This window comes from Rhinopithecus bieti, unplaced genomic scaffold (genome assembly GCF_001698545.2).
Source record: "Rhinopithecus bieti isolate Rb0 unplaced genomic scaffold, ASM169854v2 scaffold_44510, whole genome shotgun sequence".
Classification (NCBI taxonomy): domain Eukaryota; kingdom Metazoa; phylum Chordata; class Mammalia; order Primates; family Cercopithecidae; genus Rhinopithecus; species Rhinopithecus bieti.
Window position 1 is genome coordinate 208,134 of NW_016818390.1, and position 23,077 is coordinate 231,210.

Genomic DNA, 23,077 nt, shown 5'->3' on the forward strand with positions numbered 1-23,077 from the left:
CCATCCTTCTTCTTCTAGAAGGGTTAAAATCAGAGCCCTATCTCCTCAGTAAACAGGTACATTTATGCCACTAGAAGAGTATTAACAATCAAAAAAGAAGAAAGGATGAGAAGCTCAACTGGCTTCTGTAAGCACATCTCATTTGGACTGGAGCAACAATTTAGATTCTCTTGGAATTTGTTATAAATTCTTTGGAGAAAATGGTAGAATATAGACAATTAAAAATGGAAGAATTCTTTCAAAATGCGATCCAAGTCTATTTTGTTTGTCTCACCTGAAATAGAATAAAGAATTTACATTGTTTTCTTAAAAGTATCTGTTTTAAGATCTGTTCCTTTCTCAATTAAGTTATTCAGGGTCCATGAAAGTTATGAGGGCAGAAGAACTAGTCCAAATCACTGGGGTGAACAGTGCATAGTACAGGCGGGAAACTAAATATTAGCCCCATGTAAAAAGATTTTAGCTAATCTGTCTTTTCTGAGATGAAGGTGGGGGCATGGGTTTTCTTGTTTGCAGAGCTCATCCTACTTCTGTATACTTGCTAATGAACCAAACAAATGTCTAAAATTGCATAACTACATTGAACAAGTCAATTTCTTATGAACTATCGTGTATCTTTGTCTTCTACACCCCACGATGCTTTCAAATTCAGGTCACATAACTTTTCTATTTATAAAACACTTCTGTAAAAATCAAATAAGCTGAAATATGAAAATAATATTTTAGATTTCAAATACAGAGAACCAAGAACTTAAAAAAAAATGACAGTGATGAGGGAGAAAACTTTACCTTTATTCCAGCACAGAAAACATGTCCCAATTTACTAAATTCCAGCACAGAAAACATGTCCCAGTTTACTAAAATAAAGATGTAGCTGTGTAGTAGCTCTTTTTGTTGTAATACAGACTAGTCTGATGTAGTTTGATTTCTGACTTGGAAGTATGGTTTCTCTTGAGGCTCAAACATGGCATCTGGTAGTGACTGATTTTCTTCTGCATCATTTTGGTCACATGTACTTTGGATGAGATATAGTGATGTCCACGTCTGAATATTGTCAGAATAATGAGATGAATCTAGCAAAGGCTATAGTCAAGATCAAAAACCAATGCAGCCACAACTGGCTGGACCAAAAATCAAGAATCTTCCAGCACATGTACAGTTCAGAAGAAGCAAACCGGGACAGCTAGACACAAGGGACCCTTTGCTGGTCTGTGTCTGGCATGAAGAAGCTGCTAAGAATTTTGGTGAAGTAAAGGCAGAAGACTGAGGAAGGATCCTGAATTAACTAAAATTATCTGCAACTCACTAAAGTTAAATTTCTGTGACAGAGAACATTGGAGACTCAAAATGGACCTTAAATTCAGTATCAAAAAAGAAAAGTAGGCAGGGCATGATGGCTCACACCTTTAATCCTAGCACTTTGAGAGGCCAAGGCAGGAGGATTGCTTGAACCCAGGAGTTTGAGACCAGCATGGGCAATACAGCAAGGCCCCTCTGTACAAAAAATAAGCCAGATGTGGTGGTGTATGCCTGTTCCCAGCTACTTGGAAGGCTGAGGCAGAAGGATCTCTTGAACCTGGAAGATTGAGACTGCAGTGGTCCAGGTTTATATCACTGTACTCCAGCTTGCTCTGGTGACAGAGCAAGACCATGTCTCAAAAAATAAATAAATAAGCATTTCTGGTCCAATTGGCTTTGTGAAGTGACAGCATGTTTGATTAACTTGAAAAGCAAAGTTGTTTCAAGAGAACAGCTAATCATGTCAGTTACTATAAGTTTCAAACTTAAATTTGGGGAGTTTCTATTATTCTGGGAAATGACAGGAATGCAGAGAATTGAGGAAAAGCAGATGGCAGATCTTCCAGAGCAAAGGCCTAAGCCCTTTAAATTGTGAAGGCAGATATGCCCAGGCCTGTGTGGACTGCAAACATGATGGAGCAGCAAGAAGCCTATTTGCATCAGAGTTGGGAATGCTTCATGGAACAAAATAGATATTGATGAATTGGTATGCCTAGCTCATTTTTTTTTTGACAAAATTATTAAGTTTTGAAGGAGGCAAAGGATGCTAAAACATCTATCCTGTTTAAAATAGAGTCACACAGCCTGCATCAAATAATACGTTGGGAGGCAGAGCTCCAGATAAAATTTTAGCATAACATTTTGTGTGACACACAGATGGACACAAGTGGCTTAGGACAGTTAACACCTGTGGCCTTAGTGGTGACGGGGGAATGATATATGCTCTCTCTGATGACTACTTGGTGTTCCGGCTATTCCAGAAGACACTAGTAATGGGGTCCAGTAAAAAACAAGGAGATCTATAGGTTAAAACTACACGAAATTAGAAATAGAGAATGAACCATTATGTCATCAAACATGTCAAAATATGCTGTTTTATTTTGTAATAAATACCTTTGGCAACAATCCACCCCCTCCCCAACACCACCACCAAAAAAAGAGAAAATGTACATTTAGGAAAAATTTAGTAGTACACTTTGCTTCTCAAGAGAGTTGATGATGAACATGTTAACTTGTTCAAAATATGTGATGACCTCTACCATCCACCATGGGGGCTATAACGATATCACTGACCACCTAAAAACCAGAGGAAGTATGTCTGATGAAGAAATATCAACAAGTATTCCAAAAAGAAGCAGTTAACTTGAAAAAATTATGCTTGAAGACAAAGATTGAACAAGTGTGGCTGCAAAAGGTACATTTACTTATCGCACTGTGATGTATGATTTTTCATATACAGTCATGAGTCACTTCACAACTGGGATACATTGCGAGAAATGCATCATTAGGCACTTCCATCATTGTATGAACATCATAAAGTGTACTTACACAAAGTTAGATGGTAGAGTCTACTACACACCTAGGCTATATGGTATGGTACTGGTCCGTGGCCTGTCAGGTACCGGGCCGCACAGCAGTAGGTGAGCGGCAGGCGAGTGACAGAAGCTTCATCTGTATTTATAGCCACTCCCCATAGCCAGTATTATCCCCTGAGCTCCGCCTCCTGGGAGATCAGCAGCACCATTAGATTTTCATAGGAGCACAAACCGTATCATGACCTGCACATGCAAAGGGTCTAGATTGCATATGGTCTTTAGAAGAACCTAATGCCTGATGTTCTGAGGGAGAGCTGAGGCGGTGATGCTAGCACTGGGGAGCAGTTGCAAATACAGATTAACATTAGCAGAGAGGTTTGATTGCACAGAGACCATAATAAACTAATTGCTTGCAGACTCATATCAAAACCTTATCAGTGAGTGGGCAAGTGACAATTAAGCTGCATCTGGTGGCAGGCTTTTTAGTGGAGAGTTGATGTACTTTAATTTTAAAGCTGCATCTGGTGGCTTTAAAAGTATGTTTGAGACAACTTCAAATCTCTATACATTCTGGATTAAAGTCAAAGCAGAATATCCTGAGATTGCCACAAAAGCACTGAAAAGCCTGCTTCTATTTCCAATATCCTATCCTTGTGAAGCAGGGTTTTCTGCAGTGACAGCAACCAAAATGAGATTATGGAGTAGACTGGACATAAGCAACACACTTTGGTTGCCACTGCCTCCCATCAACCCCAGATAAGACCATCTAGTTGTAGAAAGACAAGCTCAGGGCTCACATATTATAATCTTATGGGATTAGCATCATATTTGCAGTCTATTATCGACCAAAACATCATTAAATGGCACGTGACTGTAATCGTTAATTTTACTCATTTAACTATTTCTTATGGAATTAGGAAATGATTTAGTTTTTTTTTTTTTTTTTTTTTTTTTAGATTGGACACACTGGAATAATACAATTTTATGTCCCTATTTTAAGGTTCCTCATCTTTTATTATTATTATTTATTTATTCATTTATTTATTTATTTTGAGATGGCATCCCGCTTGGTTGCCCAGGCTGGAGTGCAGTGGTGTGATCTCAGCTCATTGCAACCTCCATCCGCTAAGCTCGAGAGATTTTTCCACCTCAGTGTCCTGAGCTGCTGGGACCACAAGTGCACACCACCATACCCGGCTGTGTTTTGTTTGTTTGTTTTGTTTTGTTTTGTGTTTTTGTATTTCTAGTAGGGATGGGGTCTTGCCGTATTGCCCAGGCTGATCTCGAAATCCTGAGCTTAAGCTATCCACCTGCCTCAGCCTGCCAAAGGGCTGGGATGACTGGCGTGAGCCACCGCGCCCCACCTGTGAAATGGTTATTGATAGACTGTTAGATCCTTTAGCAAAAGAAGAACTTTATAGAGTTAGATAATGCCAGTTTTATATCAAAGCTATCAGATGCTAAAAGTAATAATCACCTAAGCTAATTTTAATAACAATTTGATAATTTATTCATCGATTTATAGGCTCAATATAGAGACTTAGAAGTTTATTTTTGTCTGATGTGGAACAATTGAGGTAATGAATGCTGCCATGAATTCCATTAAGAAGGTCAAAGTTAAGGACAATTTTTTGTACTGACAATTCAGAATACTATATTTTCATGAAACTCAGCAACATTAAACCATGAAAATTTTAGAATTAGGAAACCAGTGAACCAGAAACATACTTTAAATTAAATTACTCATAGTGTAAACATAATTCACAAATGCACCTATATTATATCTTATAGATGCAATTGTTCTTATATCTTTTTATGTGCTCAGGTAATGTCATCACCTGCACTCAAATACCAGGTGACTCTAATTTCCAAGCCCACGCGTGCATTTAACCACTAAGATACCCCCCACCCTCCAGCTTAAGAGTTTTCCTCTCCATTGTCTCATAGTTTGAGAAAGGCTACACCACTGAATATACAATCTGTTTCCTATCTTATTTTCAGGAAGAACACGAACTTAAAGAACAAAACTTGACCAAGGTTGAATAAAAGAATGAATTTTCTGTAAAAGTAATTTAATGTTTAATAGTTTTCTATTATTACTGTAACAAATGACCAGAAATGTATTGTCTTTAAACATATATGTATCATCTTACAGTTCAATCGGTCAGGAATCCGGCACAGATGTCCCTAAGCTAAAATCAACGTGCAGCCTGGCTGTAAAATTTTTTGGAGACTCTTAGAGAATTCCTTGCTTTGTCTATTTGTTTGGTGCAAAAGTAATTGCGGTTCTACCATTACTTTTATCTCAAAACCTGCAATTACTTTTTCACCAACATAATAGCATCTAGAAGCTGCCTACATTCCTTTGCTTTGATCTTCTTTCTCCATCTTCAAACCAGCAAAGCAGCATCTTTTTGACCCTGCCTCTGTCATCACATCTGTTTCTCTGATAACATCTGGGAAAGATTGTTTGCCTTTATAAACTCATGAGATTAGGTTGAACTGTCTCAGATAATGCAGCATAATCTCCCCATGTCAAGATTCTTAACATTTTTTTTCTTATTTTTTTATTGTATTTTATGTAGAGGCAAGATCTAGCTGTGTTGCCCAGGCTGGTCTTGAACTCCTCAGCTCAAGCCATCTGCCCACCTCAGCCTTCCAAAGTGCTGGGATTACAGGCATGAGTCACCATCCCATGTCCAAGGTTCTTAACTTAATCACTTCTACCAAAGTCCTTTGGATGTACATGAACATATTCGTAGGTTCCAAGTTAGGGAGTGGAAATTGTTTGTGGGCTATTGTTTTGCCTACCACAAGCATCCAAATAAACTGTCATGTTCTACCAACCAATCCATGTATTGAAATTTAACAGTCTCACAATGATACATTACAATGATAAATGTTATAAAAGAAAATTGCAAGGGCCAAGAGAATGTGTAACAGAAAAGTCTTCTTCAAGAAGTTTGAGCTGACAACTGAAGAATGGGTAGAAGATAAATAAGCCAAGATTGTTGAGTATGTGTACTGTAGGCTGTGGTGCTTTCAAGAAATGGAAAGGTCGGAGTAAAGGCTGTATAATGAGTAAGGAGAAGAGTGGCATAATCTAATATCAACCAAAGAACCAGGGACCAGGTCATGCAGGCTTTTTAGATTCTATTAACTTTTTAAAAAATCTTAAGTGCAGTGAGAAGTCATTTAAGGATTTGAAGCAGGAGGAGAAGTGTTGTAATCAAATTTAGCATTTTGGAGGATGATTCTAGCTTCACTGGGGAAAATGGATTAAAAGGGACAAAAGTGGTTACAAGTTACTAAAAGAGTTGATATAAGATGCTGTGGTCTCATCTACTCTCAGAGATCCTAAAGTCACCTCAATAAATCCCAGGTCTTCTTACAGAAACCTCTTTTTCTTTAGCGTCTCCCACGTGAGTAGATAACCATCTAGTGTGGTCAGCCAAAATGTGAGAGTCGTCTCTCATCTTCCCTCTTGTCACCTTCCAATATTCAAGTCCTATCAGTTCTGCCCCTAAATAGTGTTTGAATTTGTACCCATCTTTACATCCTCACTGCCAACACTCTAGTACAGACTACTCTCATTTCTTGCCCAGGATATTGATATAGGCTTTTAACTGATTCCCCACATAGATTTTTGCTCCCTCTGTTATCCACATTGCAACCAGAGTGATCTTTCTAAAGCATAAATTTTATTAAAATCCCTTTACTATACTTTACGTTCCATACCTCCTCCCTTCACTCACACACACACATAAAGACACACACATATGCAGACACACACACACATTTATGACCCATAGGTGGCTTCCTTCTGCCCAGAACATACAGAATTGCAGCCTTACCCCTGCTCTGTGTCCTCCAGGAGCAGATGACGGTCTACCTCCCCAGCTGTCATACCCCATAAAGATCCCTCCCTCTCAAGCTCCATTTCAGAGGTCTTATGTTTCTTTGGGTATGCTGGGCTCTCTCTCATAATACCGCTTTTGTGAAAGCCAATTTCTTAGACTGTCTGTCTACAACGTTTCTCCTGTGTCTAGCTAACTCTGATTCTTTTTCATGTCACAGATGAGAGATTATTTCCTGAAGGAAGCATTTTCTAATACCTCAGTTCTTCTTTTGTGTCCTTATATCTTCTTAGGTGCTCAGGTAATGTTGTCACCTGCACTCAAATCCAGGTGACTCTGATTTCCATGCCCATGCATTTAATCATTAAGATGCCCCCACCCTCCAGCTTAAGAGTTTTTGTCGCCAATGTCCCATAGTTTGAGCAAGGCTACACCATTGAATATACAATCTATTTTCTATTTTATTTTCAGGAAGAATGTGAGCTTAAAGAACAAAACTTGACCAAGGTTGAATATAATAATGACTTTTCTGTAAAAGCAATTTAATGTTTAATGGTTTTTGGTTACACCCCAAGTAGGCACTTGATAAGTGAGAATCCATGATAAGAATTTTCAAAGTTGTGCTTAAAGAACACATATAGCAAGTGTATTAGTTAGCATGAGCACTGCCTGGGAACAGAAACATGAATGAGCCTGTGACACTGGGAGAGCTCTCACAGCCGTTAACCTCCCTGGGAAAAATTGCAAACACAATAGGTGACTTTGCAAGTCATCTTAACAAGTAAAAGAATAAGTAAGAAATCTCCTATTCTTAGAGAAAAGGGGTGAGATGTACTAATGATGCTGCTTAGAGAGGTTTGCATTTTCACTATTTGTGCCACACGATAGATAAAAAGGGCTCCAGTCTCCAAGGTTGTCACTCCATCACCCTTCACAACACTAAATTCACTTAATTTTTTTTTTTCACTTTAACAGCTAAGGATGTTATCACTTATGCTGAGGTCACTGAGAGGGTAATACTACTCTTGGAGACACTAATGAAAAGGTACAGTGGTGACATGAGTTAATTGCATAGTTACCACACAATTACCAATTAATGTTCTACTGATGTTAACAGAGAATGTGAGAGAGCTAGCACTATGTGTACTGAGCACTGCATGGTAATATAATATAATATAATATAAATAGTGCTTAGTAGTATACAACATTTTCCTGAACAGATTTGCTCAGATAAATAAAGAGGATCAAGAAAATGTATGTTTTCCCATGTTTACTGTTCTAACACTGCTTAAAAATGAACCTAATAACAATGATCTTTCTTTCAACTCTTTCCCTCTTAATCATTCAGGTTTCAAAACCCAGCTGCTAGAATTTTTTTTTTTAATTTAATGTTCAGCTACAAAAATAGTTATTTCACTCCTGAACACAAGCTTCAATATGACTTTATTTTTCTATAAGTGAAACAGATTAGGTTGTGGACTCAGTTTCTGTATTAGAAAAAAAAATCTTTATGAAAATTGTATTAGATGAAAATAAATCTCTCCGGGTGTGGTGGTTCAAGCCTGTAATTCCAGCACTTTGGGAGGCTGAGGCATGTGGATCACTTGAGGTCAGGAGTTTGAGACCAGCCTGGCCAACATGGTGAAACCCTGTCTCTACTAAAAGTACAAAAATTAGCTGGGCGTGGTGACAGGTGGCTGTAGTCCCAGCTACTTGGGAGTGTGAGCCAAGAGAATCCCTTGAGCCTGGGAGGCGGAGGCTGCAGTGAGCCAAGATCGTGCCACTGTACTCCAGCCTGGGGGACAGAGCAAGACTCTGTCTCAAATAAATAAATAAATAAATATTTTAATTTTAATTTTAAGTTTTGAGATGGAGTTTTGCTCTTCCACCCGGGCTGGAGTGAAGCGGCGCAATCTCAGCTTGTTGCAACCTCCACCTCCTGGGTTCAAGCAATTCTCCTGCCTTAGCCTCCCAAGTAGTTGGGATTACAGGCATCCACCACCATGCCTGGCTAATTTTTTTGTATTTATAACAGAGACAGGGTTTAACCACGTCGGTCAGGCTGGTCGCAAACTCCTGACCTCAGGTGATCCACCCTCCTCAGCCTCCCGAAGTGCTGAGATTACAGGTGTGAGCCACCTTGACCAGTCTATAAATCAATAAACAAATAAGTAAATAAATAAATAAATCTCTTTATCTAGTGTTTGATTAGTTCTTTACTTGCACATAATTTGCAGGATCTTTGAATGTATCTTATTTCAACAATTTTACAAATTCCTGAAAAGCAAAAGACCTTTTTTTTTTGAGTTTTAAATCAATTTTCCTGAGGTATAATTGAAATATGAGAGAATGAATTGTTTTAAGTGTATAGTTCAATGAAAATATGCTTATTTTAAAACATGTTTTATTTCTTGAGTCTCTGAAGGATTATTTCAGTAAAAGTAGGAACTGATTGCTTCTAGAAAATTATCCATAACATCTCTAAACTCACCTCTTGAGAAATTTTGCCCTGAATACCACACACAGCCCATAACTTACCTATTACCCACGCAGATGTAGAGCAAATCTAAGAGTAAACTTTCTGTCAAAACAATTTAATGTTAAACAGTTTTCAGTTAAAACCTCCACACATTTGCTGATAATGAGCCATAATAGGCAACAGCAAGAAACTAAAATAAAATTCACGAATTCTTTGCTATTATCCAGTCAAATATATATATGAAGTACAAGGCACTTGCAGATACTGGAGACGCAGTAGTAAACAGAACAGACACAGCCCCTACGACTCATTTCTTTATCCTTCCTAACATTTTGGTAATCTATTTAATACTGCATATTAAAACCATTCCTGGTTATATTAACTAGAGTAAAGTCTGTTCTCTGAATGCTGAGCAATGTATTACAGCTACTAATGCTTTCTTTTCTAATGCATGGTCCCAAATTACTGTCTTTCCATGAATCTGCTATTGCTGCTGACTCAATATAATGTCCACACTGTAGAGTACATATGGGACTATAGCCCATTTCCGTTGATGGTAAAAGCAATTTTCCAATTGTTTAGGAGCTGAATAGAGTTCTGATTGTGTAGAAAAATGACCTTATCATATGTGTCCTTAACTGCTTAATGCTCATAGTTACATATGAGCATTATATGAGGTTACAGAAGAATGTTAAGGTTAATACTTGCAAACATCGAGATTTCTCAATGTGGTCATTAGACCAGCAGCAGCAGCATCACCGTGAACTTCTTGGAAATGCAGATTCTTGGGTCTCACCTCAGACCTATTTAATTAGAAACAAAAAGTGGGCTCCCAATCTGTATTTTAATGAATGCTCCAGGTAATTCTGATGCACAGTTAGTTTGAGGATCTCTGAGTTGAATTACACTCAGATAACTAACATTTTAAGGCTTAAAACACAGAAGGTAGGCCAGGCACAATAGCTCATGCCTGTAGTCTCAGCATTTTGGAAAGACTAGGCCGGCAGGATGCTTGAGCCCAGGAATTCAAGACCAGCCTAGGAAACAGGCTGTCTCTACCAAAAAATTAGCCCAGCATAGTGGTGCACATCTGTAATCCCTGCTGCTAGGAAGGCTGAGTTGGAAGGACTGCTTGAGCCCAGTAATCAGAGGTTGCAGTGAGCCAAGATGGTGCCACTGCACTACAGCCTAGGCAACAGAGACACTCACTCTCAAAAGAAAAACAAACAAACAAAAACAAAAAACAAAACACCACCACTAAGGGTTTGTTTCTCACTTATGCAGGATATTTTTTGGTGTGTCATCTGGCTGCTCTCTTTTGCGATGTCCCTACTTTAGAATCCATGCTGAAGAAACATTGCTGCCATCATTTTAAGGGAAAAAAGACATCTGGCAATTAGATGTTCTTGCCTAGAAAGGCACATGTCCTTCCACTTAGAACTTTTTATCCATATCTGGTTACTCAGGCCCACCTGGTAAGGTAGGATCAGGAAATGCTATCTAACATTTCCCTGGAAGGAAGAGATCAGAAATAGTAAATAGCTTTTATGAACACCATAATGCCCAAATCTTGCACTCAAATATTTGGCTCATTCTCTCATCTGCAGACAAAATACACTCACCCACTAATGAAGGCACATAAAACAGGGCTGGACATGGTGGCTCACGCCTGTAATTTCAACTCTTTGGGAGGCCAAGGTGGGTAGATCACCTGAGGTCAGGAGTTCAAGACCAGCCTGACCAACATGTTGAAACCCTGTCTCTACTAAAAATACAAAATTAGCTGGGCATGATGGCACACACCTGTAATCCTAGCTAGTCAGGAGGCTGAGGCAGGAGAATCACTTGAACCTGGGAGGCGAAAGTTGCAGTGAGCCGAGATCACACCACTGCACTCCAGCCTGGACAATAAGAGCGAAACTCCATCTCAAAAAAATAAATAGATAAATGAAAATAAAACAAAAGTCCCAACCAATATGGCACTGAGCCCAAACTCCACATTTTTTGGGTGAAGCATTATATTATTTAAAGTTGGGATAATGTGTGATAGTCATTATAGCACCTTTGGATATACTCCTCCTAATTCAAATAACCATGGAAAAAAGGCAAGTTACTCTTCCCCTAATAATAAATGATGAAAAAGGACAGTTTATCCACTAAAAACATTCCCATGTAGAAAAGTGATGAATGGCCATCATGCAGCAGCCCCTGTTCTATAGCAATTCTAAAATCCAGGTGATCAGATTCTGCAAGGGTCTTCTACCTGCAGAACAACGTGTTCATTCAGTTCCTCCAAGATGCAGATGCCCAAGATGGAAGTAAATATGCAATTATTTTGTTATGAGAAAAATTTGTGAGAAAAAAAGTAGGGAAGGAGCCAGGGGAAGCTGGGAGAGACATCAGGGCATGACGTAAACCTGACCCTAAGTGAAGGAGAGAGGACAGGAAGGTAGAAGAATCTTCCATGATCACACAGTCAAAAGAAGGTCCAGCAAGGCTGCCAGGGGTTTCTGGAGCCAAAATCAGCCATTAGAGTAATACCTTATCTCAAATGAGCCTGCCTTAGTAGAAAAGGGACTGCATTTGTGTCCCTGGTGCACTCAGTCACCACCAGTGTGAAACCTGTGGCAAATGTCCCACTGGGCAGGCTTGATGACGGATGTCAAAGTGTGGCAGATCGGTTAGTGAAGCTCCCTGTCTTTGGAGGTCTGCAAGACATGTACTTATGGCCACCACAATCCACCCATTGTGTCTTTTAGGTACACTCACACAGGTTCAGGGAGCAGCTCCTCCACACTTCCTGGGGATCCCTCTTCCTGTTTGGAACCCAGAAGAAGGAAGTTAGTGAGATGAACAGCAGTCTCTGTCACTGTGGTTGATCCTAGAGATAGCACTCATCCTCTCCTCCACCATTCATTCAAATTCCCCTCACTTTCAGCTACCACGTTGGAATTTACTTATCTACAAGCAGCCCTACCTCTTCCTGCTCATCAGAAATTGCTCAGTATGGCGATTCTTTTGTCTGCTGGCCCCTGGGCACATGGAATCCAAAGTGCTCTGATAGCAGCTGTAACTTGTAGTTCAATGGCAACCTTGCTGTGTTCCCTTTAAGATCACATTCCTCTGGGGACTAGAACTTTTAAAACTGCAGGGCCCAGAGTTTGTGGAAACAAGAAGTACAGTGTTTCCCATTGTGTCATTGAGGGCAATGGTTATAGAGGCCACTTTTGCTTCCACCTCTTGATTCCCGGATCTAGGTATCTTTTCTCTTGTGGACACAGGCCATGTAGGGGTGTTTGATTTAATAAATACAGCCATCCTGAAAGATGGTACCCCACCCTTTCAAGTGTTTCCTCCAATGTGGTATTTCAATTATATCTTTGTTTTTGTTTTTGTTTTTTGTTTGTTTTGAGATGGCGTCTCACTCTGTTGCATAGGCTGGAGTGCAGTAGCATGACCTTGGCTCACTGCAACCTCTGCTTCCCGGGTTCAAGTGATTCCTGTGCCTCAGCCTGCCAAGTAGCTGGGATTACAGGCACATGCCACCATGCCCAGTTAATTTTTGTATTTTTAGTAGAGATGGAGCTTCACCATGTTGGCCAGACTAGTCTCGAACTCCTGACCTCGAGTGATCTGCTTGCTTAGCCTCCCAAAGTGCTGGGATTACAGGCATGAGCCACCACGCCCAGCCCCAGTTATACCCTTGGAAGGCTGATCCAGATTTCAGTGAAGCTGGTTGACTCTGAGTCATGCATAGACCCCATAGTCATGTAGATCCCGTAGTAATTGTCCTGCTCTCATACCCCTAGTTACATACAACGTTGTATGGGTTATGCTGGGAGATAACCCTAGCTATCAACTTGGCATGCAGGTCAGAAAGTGAGCAGCTTCTAAGAGGGGAGGGAGCCATCTGTTCCCTTGAATGAGACAGGTTTCTGCAGCATCTTCTGGCACAGAGGAAATGCTAGCCCTGACTAGGGAAGAATGAATCACTTCTGTACCCCCAGAAGACCCAGGGAAGTTACAGAGACAACATTCTTATGGTCAGTTCATCTGGTTGACTGTATACCATGATTCAGGATTCGAAATTTTCCTTACCAGAGCCCTAACTTTCATATAGCAGACATGCCGTGGCTGAGCATTCAAATATCTCAGGAGTTCTGTTATTCTGACAACTAGATCTTCAGTGTAACCTTAACGTGTCCGCCCTTCCACTCCAAGTATAATAGCATTTTTTGTAAACTTGAGACAGAAACTCTCTGGCTTTCACAGTTAGGTATTTACCACTGGTTAACAGTCCTTACTCTCTCATTATTCTTCGGCAGGGGTAATATAATCTAACAGTAATCAATGAACTCAGCATTGCTACCCTCATGTTTCTTCAAATACATATTCTTTTCAAATGACACCAAATTATATTATTATCATATCTTCCACAACATCCCCCACCCCCACCCTCACTGGAACAATTTCTGAGGTCACCTCTGTTGAAATCTTTGGCAATTATTCTGCCACCTTGTGCCAGGGACAACCTATACTCCACTTATCAACCAGGATGATGTCTTCTCTACCTGCCATGTGCTGAGTGAGCTATGTTTACTTTTTGCTTGTTAGAGTTAAGAAATATTTTAATCTTCCAACTGTACAATTTTCCTAAATTTCTTTATTCTCTTTCACTTATGTGTATAAATCAGCAAAATCATTTTTTCTTGTAATATATTGCCAAACATAGCCAACAGCAACAAACATTGTTACCAACATCTATTTTCAGAGCATGTTTCCTGCAGCTCAAGTTAACTACTTATATAACCTGACTTTAAGTTAATACAATCAACAGTTTACCAGATGCTTCACTGACACATTTTATGAATTTCAGATTTTGAAACCAGTTTTCTCACCACCTATGTATGCCCAGCCATTTAACTATTGCCACATACTTAATAAGGTTTTTGTTTCTCTGTAATTAGCACACCACTTCTGGTATGAGTTTCTGTTTCAGTTAAATTTGGTTAGCTTATATTACATTATCAAGCATATTCACAAATTTCAGCTTAAAAAAACAAGGAATGTTTTTACTTACATAAATATCCCTAGCAGAGCAGCTGGAGACCTACTCCATTCTAAGCCCACTTTTGTAGTCCAGGCTGATGGAGCATCCACTATCTGGATCAAGTCCTTGCCACCATGATGGGGCCCAACTCTGCCAGGGCTCCACCCAGTCACCACTGAGGCAACCAAGTATAAATGGGACTTATTCCAGTTGATACAGGAGCAATTCTGCCTCCTGAGATAACTACTGAAATTCCAATTCTTCCTGTCACTATTAGACCAGAGTAATGTAACTTATCCAAAGGTTCCTGAAGGGAATAGGAGACACCACAGAAATGTCTAGAGAGGTATCTCTCCATGAAATAAACTCTGGGCATTGAGAACCTGGACAATAGGAAACAATAGTTAGAAGAGAACTCACAGATAAATCCCTCCTCTTTCCTTCTCACCACTCTCTCCTGCATCTATCAGGATCCACTCAGGAGACTGAAATCCCAGCTGCAATTTTAACACACACACAAAAACTCAATGTAAAGACTTTTAATTAGATAAAAAGTAGTTGTATTAGTCTGATTTGCTATAACAAAATGCTGGGTGCCCTAAGTAGCAGAAATTTACATTCTCCAGTTCTGGAGCCTAAAAGTCCAAGATCAAGGTTCCAGCTGGGTTTCCAGTGATGATTCTCCTCCTGGCTTGCAAATGGTTGCTTTCTCACTATCCCCTCCCTCACGTGGTCTTTCATCAATGTGCACACACAGAAGAGATGGGGAGCTCTCTGGTGTCTCTTTCTTACAATGCCACTAATCTTATCACATTTAAACCCCACCCTTATGACCTCATTTACCCTTAATTACCTCCTCTTTAGAGGCCACATCTCCAAATACAGTCATGCTAGGGGTTGAAGATTCAACATTTGAATTTGGAGGTACATAGACCTTCAGTCCATAATATACCATAACTTCGATCAGATTTTCAAAGTGACCTAAACCTAAGAAAATTTAACAATCACTGATTTGGAAATTAGAAAGTTACAGGGATGCCTAGAATGCACAGGTTTTCTTTAAGTATTATTAATTAAGATATTAACAGGTTAAAAGATAGTAAAATATAAAAGATGAGACAGCCACTGGTTTTACCTACATCGTGTCCATTCTATACTTCCTTACTGTAGTAGACTCGGGAAAAAATAACCATAAATTTCTCCCTTTCCTATAAGTATTGTGAGTTTGCCATCCTCCCATCAGGAAGTAATATTTCTCTCTCTACTTGAACCTTGGATTAGCCATGTCATTGGCTGTAATCAATGGGACGTTAAGAAACATAATATTGAATGATGCTTAAAAAGTACTAGTGTATTGGAGCTTGCCTTCTCTTCCTTTGTTTAGTAATGCTGAGACTACCATGAGAAGTCGTATCTTCCTGGATCATGAATGGTCATATAGAGAAAGAGGAAGGGCCAGCAATCCCAGTTGAAGTCTTAGACAAGAGTTTAAGGCCATTGCATATTATTCAGTCGAGCTGTCACAGAACTGCTCCACCAACCCAAAGAATTGTGAGATATAATATTATCATTGTTTTAAGCAACTATATTCTGAGGTAGCTTGTTATATTGCAAAATTCAATTTATTAGTACGTATTAACAAAATCCCAAATGTATTTGGTTTGGCAGTCTGGTTACTGAAGATAACCTTCCTGTAATCTATGACTATAAACAGTATCTTCTTGATCCGGTTCTGGCCAACGAAGCATACACATACGTTGCTAATTGGTGTCTGGTAGTGGAGCCATCTAAAGGGAGGCAATTCTAGTTAGAATGGTCCTTTGGCCCTTTGGTTTTCCTCCTCCTTCTTGCCTGGAATACAGATAAAATAAAGGAAGCATATTGCAACCATGAGATAAAAGTCCCACTCTAAGAATGGTAGGACAGGAAAATAGAAAGCGATTGAGCCCTGATTGCAGTTTAGTTGCCCTACCAGGTCAAGACTACACAATCTCCAGACTTTTGTTATATGAGAAAATAAAATCTTTAATCCACTGGAATAAATGAATGCAAATACTAACTCAAGGTATTAAAGAAGGTGGAATTACTGACGGTTCCTATTTTGCTAGCTTTGTCAATTGGATAACGGTTCCATTAATCCAAAGAAAAGACATATTTGGGGATAAGATGAATTTAGAAAACACTGAGTTTAAAGTGCCTGTAAAAGGTATAGAAGACACCAGTTGGAAGGTGAGAGGTGAGCCAAAGCTGTTATAATACCGATACTTAGAGGGAAGATCTGGGTTTGAGTATAATTTAAGGAATCAACAGCCAATGTTGTGGTAGGTAAAACTGTTAGAGTGCATGGGGTTTCCCAGGGAGAGTCAGAAGAAAAAAGTATAAAGGAAGAATCTTAGGAAACAGCAGTTGTTATAGGATGGTCGGAGCAAAGTGTTAAGAAATACAGATAAAAGAATGCTAAGAGGGTTAGACGTAGACTCTGGTGAGCTTAATATAAGGATTGAACATGTCCTTATTGGATTTACCAATCAGGAAGCCACTAAGGCCCTTTCTGAGAGCAGAGTCCCTGGAGTGGAACCAGCTAAAGCCGGATTATGGTGGGTGGAAGAGTGAATGAAAGGTGTTGATAAGGAGACCATAAGTCGACTTGGCTAGTGAATCTTGGCTGCAAAGGACAAAAAAATAGGGCAATACCAGAAGGAGACAGAGTAGAGAGGAAATTTTGCTTTTGCTTTTTAAAAATGTTTTAGTTCGTTGGTAAGACTTGAACCTATTTATAGTCTGCAGAGAAGAAACCATTGGAGGGGGAGAGTGTGAAGACATAAGAAAAAGAAATACTGTAATTGGTAGAACAAGGCCAGGCATAGGCAGGAAGGGATGGAATGAAGAACACAGGTGGACGGATTAACCATAAACAGGAGTTGAATCTCTTTTTCCTGTGAGAGTGTCAATATTTCTTCCTGAGGAGGGGAAGGTGCACTTAAATCTACATGGATACACAAGAGAGATACAAAGGGCCTGACTGCTGTAGTTTCAGCTTTTGTCTGCTGTGTGATCTTGATTGGAGGCATGTAAGAGATCAGGAAGGCAGAACTAGTGGCTTCTCGTGTTAAAACATGGCAGGAATCCCGCGCCAGCTGCTGTCAGCTTTTGAAAACATTCACTACTCATAAATTAATACCTACATGCTACAGTGCTACTTAATTAGTCATCATTAATATTTCAAATAGTCTGACTTACAACAAAGCAAAAACATATTGTATCAGAGATTGATCATTCACCTATAGTTTCTAAAATGAGCAATATGCTTATGGAAGAGAAGTCTTGTTCTCGTGATACAATTATTGAGGAATTTGAATACATTTAACCAGCTTAGGTTTACACAGTCACTGTCCTGAAAAGAAGGTAATGTTTTCTGTAATTAGGTAATAGAAAAATATGTTCAGAACACACTTACATTTTGTTTTGTAAATAAAATAAAATTAGAAATTAGAATGAGGCAAAGTGGAAAAATAATTGAGATGATGAGGCCAGCTAAGTTCAGGGACAAATTTTTGGCAGTATGTTGGAGGGCTTTTCAAGAACTGTTTGCAGGAGCATCGGTAACTTCATTACTTGAAATTAAAATACAGAGGGGCATAGACTGTAGAATCAATTTACAATAAAGGTTTGAATGATAGTGGTCAAAAATTATACTAAATAGATGAGATGAGTGAATATATTTTTTGCTTTTACATATATTTTCTTAGTACTTGATTTTATAGTTAGTGTCAATTAACTGATTTTTTTTTCTTTTCATTTAGATGTCTGCTATATTACAGACTGTGCCTTCAAACAAATGCTTCTTTTGGATGTACCTTGTATCTCTTTTATTTTTTTATATTTATTTTTTTTTTGAGATGGAGTCTTGCTGTGTCCCTCAGACTCCTTTAGCCCATAACTTGAATTGCAGTGATGTCTTTTTGCCTCTTTTGTTTATGGGAGGCAGCATGATATTAAAAGTGCACGCCACCCTTGCCACCCTCGGCTCTGGAACCTTATCAGCTCTGACCTACCAGTTTCATGACTTCCTGATTCCTCAGCTTCCAGGATCGCTAGTAAAACGGTGTTTACAATACAGATCTTCCAGGGCTGTTGTAAGTACTCAATGTGTTAACTACTTAAAATCCCATAAAACAATCCTGGCACATTAAAAGCACCCTTAAAATAAAAAATGTCAGCTATCATTAAAATATAGTGATGATTTTTTAATGGTTATTTCATCAGTAAGACTTCTACATATGTTAAATATTTTATAATGTGAACTTCAACAAAAAGTAGTTTTCAGTTGCCCTACCAAGTAGATTTTTACTTGTTTTTGATGAGGTTGTCCCTAGGTATCCATGGGTGATTGCTTCTAGGACTTCCTTAAGATGCCAAGATCTGAGAATATTCATCTCTAATATAAAATGGTATAGGCCGGGTGCAGTGGTTCATGCCTGTAATCCCAGCACTTTGGGAGGCAGAGGCCGGTGGACCACAAGGTCAAGAGATCGAGACCATCCTGGCCAACATGGTGAAACCCTGTCTCTACTAAAATACAAAATTAGCTGGGGGTGGTGGCCCATGCCTGTAATCCCAGCTGCTCGGGAGGCTGAGGCAGGAGAATCACTTGAACTCGGGAGGTGGAGGTCGCAGTGAGCTGAGATCATGCCACCGTACTCCAGCCTGGTGACAGAGTGAAACTCCGTCTCAAAAAAAAAAAAATAAAGGAAAAGAAAAAGGAAAGGTATAGTATTTGCATATCACCTAAGTATTAATGCATCCTCCAGTACACTTTAAATCATCTCTAGATTACTTATAATACTTAATTTAACATAAATATTATATAAATAGTTATATTGTTTAGAGAATAGGACAACATAAAAGTTTTGTAAATCTTCAGTACAGATGCAACCATTCATTTCTTTTCCCCAAATGTTTTCCACCGAGTGCGATACCTCATGCCACCAGCACTTTGTGAGGCCGAGATACGTGGATTGCTTGAGCTTAGGAATTCAAGGCTAGTCTGGGCAATCGTGGTGAAACCCAGCATCTACTAAAAACACAAAATTTAACTGGGTATTGTGGTGCATGCCTGTAGTCCCAGCTGCTTGGGAGGCTGAGGTGGTAGGATTGCTTGAGCATAGGAGACAGAGGTTTCAATGAGCCAAGGTGCACCACTGCACTCCAGCCTGGGCGACAGAGGGAGACCCTGTCTTAAACAAATATATATATATATATATATATGTGTGTATATATACATATATAATCGATCCTCGGTGTGTTGAATCCAGAGATGCAGAACCAACTGTATTTGATGTGGTCTAATTTTGAAGGAGTATAAAATTTATAGCAAGGTATCAAAAGCAAGCATGTGAGTGTGTAAGTATAATCAACTCCATCTTTCTTTGCTGCTGCTGCTGTTCCTTCTCCTTTTCATCCTCCTTTTCTCTTTCTTTGCGAAAATGAGAGATGGCTTTGTGCGCGTATTTTCAGAGTCCAAACAGGAAGTAGGTACCTCCTAGCTGTTTTTCGAATTCTTGAAATTTGTATATCAACTGGATCCAAAGCTGATAGAGAATTTAATCCATAAAAAACAAATAGCATAAAATTTATATGAAGATATTTAGAAGAAAAACTAGTATTATAATAAATTGATGATCCGAGTGAAAATCAGTAACCTTAATGATTAATACATACAAAAGGAAATAAATTGAATGATTATGTTATAACACTCCCTAGTGCAATAGTGTGTTTCTTTCACTTTAGCTTTAATTTTACATTTTTCTTTCATTTCTTATACTTGTTTTGGTTTGTAAGTAAGAAAACAACTAGACTCAGAGGCTTTGGAGGATACCTAGAATCTGTATTTTCTCTTATGCCCACTAGATGGCAGGTATAGGATTCTGAATGCTTTTCAGGAGCTAGGTGTCACCTATTTTTTTTTTTTTTTTTAAAGCTCACTGTAATTGCATTCATGTAAAGTTCAAAAATAGTCAAAGCTAATTGGGTTAGAAGTCAGGATAGTGGCTACCTTCGGAAGAAGGTAGTGACTGGAAGGGTTTATGGAGTACTGGAAATATCCTATTTATTTTACTTTTAAATTCATTTATTTTTTAATTGACATATAACATTGTATGTATTTATTATATACAACATAATGTGTTGAAATATATAAACATTGTGGAATTGTTAAGCCTAGCTAATTAACAAATGCATTACCTCACATAGTTATCATATTTGTGAGGGGAATACTTAACATCCACTCTCTTGGCATTTTTTAAAAGCACAATACCTTAAGTATGGCCTCCATGTTGTGCAATAGATCTCTTGAACCTATTTTGTCACCTATTCTTATTTGCAGCACTAGATGAGAAAACCAGTTTTGTTCAAAGCACAACATTTTAGAAATGAATCATTTTATCTTCAGACCCCTCCCCCAGTCTCCTACATAGATCCTAAAAAACAAACAAACAAAAAAAGGACTGGTAAAACTGGTCAAGGAAGATAGGGTTTCTAATAAGGCTTTTAAGTATTTTCATACAATACACTCATTTTCCGTCTTTTTCCTTTCTCCTTTGGACACATACGATCCAAAATGTGGTGTAGTCTCTGTGTAATCTCAGTTCTTTTATTTTTTCACAGTAGAAAGATCCCTGTTGCCCAATTGCAAGGGGCAGTGAGAGAGTACATTGTAAATTGTTCGTCGATTTACTTTGTTTCCTTTATGAAAAAAAGAGAGTAGGAAATTGGGGAATTTTAAATAGTTCTTTCCTTGTTTCTCACCGTTTTGTTTAAAGTTTTCTTTTCTTTTCTTTTTTCTTTTCCTTGCTTGAAATACAGCTGAAATAACTGAGTTTTCTACTTGAAACGTGTGTGCCTTTCCACTGAGGGGCCAAGGCCCTGGAAATGTAAAGGGCCAATCTTTGTTACAGAGGGGTTCATTGCAGTGAAGGGCGGGTTCTGCAAAGACAAACAGGTCTCACAGATAGTTGCCAAGGGCACCGAATACATCTTTGCATTACACCTTGAACTAGCGTGCTCATATCACCTGTTTTTATTGCATGCACTATAAATGACTGTAAAAGTTTGCAAATCTTGTAGAGACCTTGGCAATCAATACTTCAGCAGGAAATCTACAAAGATGGGGGTGGGAAGAGAAGGGATCCAACCTAGTAGTTTGCCTATTTGGTACAAGAACCATACCTTGACATTGAGAATTATTAAGTGTGTTCGATTTTCACGGTGTCTCAGTCAGACCGGTAACATACGCAGAGTAGTTTCAATTTAGACGCTCAATTTGAAATCTTGGCTTTGCATTTTTATTAACAGGTAACGGAGTCTGGGAACATTCCTTGGCCTTCCTTAATCTGAACTTACTCTGGGTGCTTCTGATCTGTGACTTGAGTGCAAAATAAAGACTAATTTTTATCTGGGTCAATGTGGGGCCAAGTAGGGTGGCCAGTCCTGAAGGCCACGCCTGCAGCTTTAGTGTTTTTAAATGTCTGACCACCAAACGGGTCATGCAAGTGTATGGACTGTTTTCTTTTCTTTTTAGAGTCTGCACAGTGATGGTAGGACTGGGAGTACTAATCAATCCCTGTACCATGTTCAATGTGTCTGTTCTACTGATTTTTATTGTTGTTCTTGTTTCACCGTGTTAAATTTAAGTCTTTAAGAAGTGGACGCCCCGTGGAAAGCCGGACAAATCAAACAGCAGAGGAGGGTACCAAAGTCCCGGGGTCCCAGTTACAGTCTGCTATTGCTCCAGGCTCAGCAGGGGCGGACGTCGTTGAAGGCTACGGTACAGGTCGGAGAAGATGAAATGGCCTCGCATCCCTTTTCCCAGAGGCTCGAGTCTGCAGATTTAGAGCTCCTACAATCTGTGCGCTCGCTTTGGGCTGCGCCAGGGAGCAAAAAACCTGTGCTTTTTTGAAAGAGGCCGGGGCAACAAGGTAGAGAGCCGCAGCCAGAAGCAGCCCCGGGCCATAAACCCGAGGCCTGGATGGCTTAAGGCTGAAACCGCCCCGCCCCACCCTCACCCTGCTGGCCGAGCCCTCCCCCATCCTAGCCACAGTGACCGGAATCCCAGCCTTCCCTTCTGATGCATAAAACATTCAGTGGCCTCCAGGGAGTTTTTGAAATTCTGGCGGAGACTGCTTTATCCGTTGTTTCGCCCCCTGGGTCAAACACTGGTCCATTGGGTGAGTTGGAGGAGCGATTAGCTCAGCTACGGACTAAATTTAACCTGAGTCCCGGCGGCCGCGTCCCGCCCGCGGTCCTTTCCATACGAGTGGCTTTGAAGGTGTCACTGAGCTGTGCCCAAATCTAGAAAAGAATGGGAGGGGAACTGCGTGAGCTTTTTAATTTTTTTCCTTTTCACCCCTCTTCCTGCGTGTAAACTTGTGTAAAAGTGGGCGGTAATACCCACTAATTGAGCCTGCGCGGGGAGGTAGCGACACCGGTGTGGGTGCCACAGCGGTCGCGAAAGATCGGGTTCTGAATCCGGTCAACAGGGGTGGCAGCGGCCCCAGCAGCACCTAGGCAGGAAGTGGACACTTCCCGTTCGCGTTTGGTGATGGTTTCATGTGCCAGGACATGGGCGCAGAGTTGCCCTCGGAAATATGGTCTCTGGATGCTGAAATCATAAAGACCTTTTCCCTGAGGTTGTGCGCGCCGGCCCGCACCCTCCCTACTTCCTGAGCCCTCTGCCTGAGGCTACTGCTTTTAATTAATAGTATCAGAACGGTTCCTGGGAGAACCTGAAGTTCTTATCAAGACAATCTTGGTGGCGTAGGGAAGCGCGAGAGTGCGGGTGGGGGTGGGGGTAGGGGGT

The 23,077-nt window shown here is 39.8% G+C and overlaps 1 long non-coding RNA gene across 1 annotated transcript in view; it reads right to left on the minus strand.

Annotated features, from left to right (window-relative positions):
- Positions 1–22,306: 22,306 nt before the first annotated feature.
- The window catches only part of LOC108518551 (uncharacterized), a 3,291-nt gene continuing 2,520 nt past the window's right edge, over positions 22,307–23,077 (minus strand). Inside the window, exon 3 of the long non-coding RNA XR_001882391.1 lies at positions 22,307–22,569. This is a non-coding gene — a long non-coding RNA (uncharacterized LOC108518551). The remainder of the gene's footprint in view (positions 22,570–23,077) is intronic.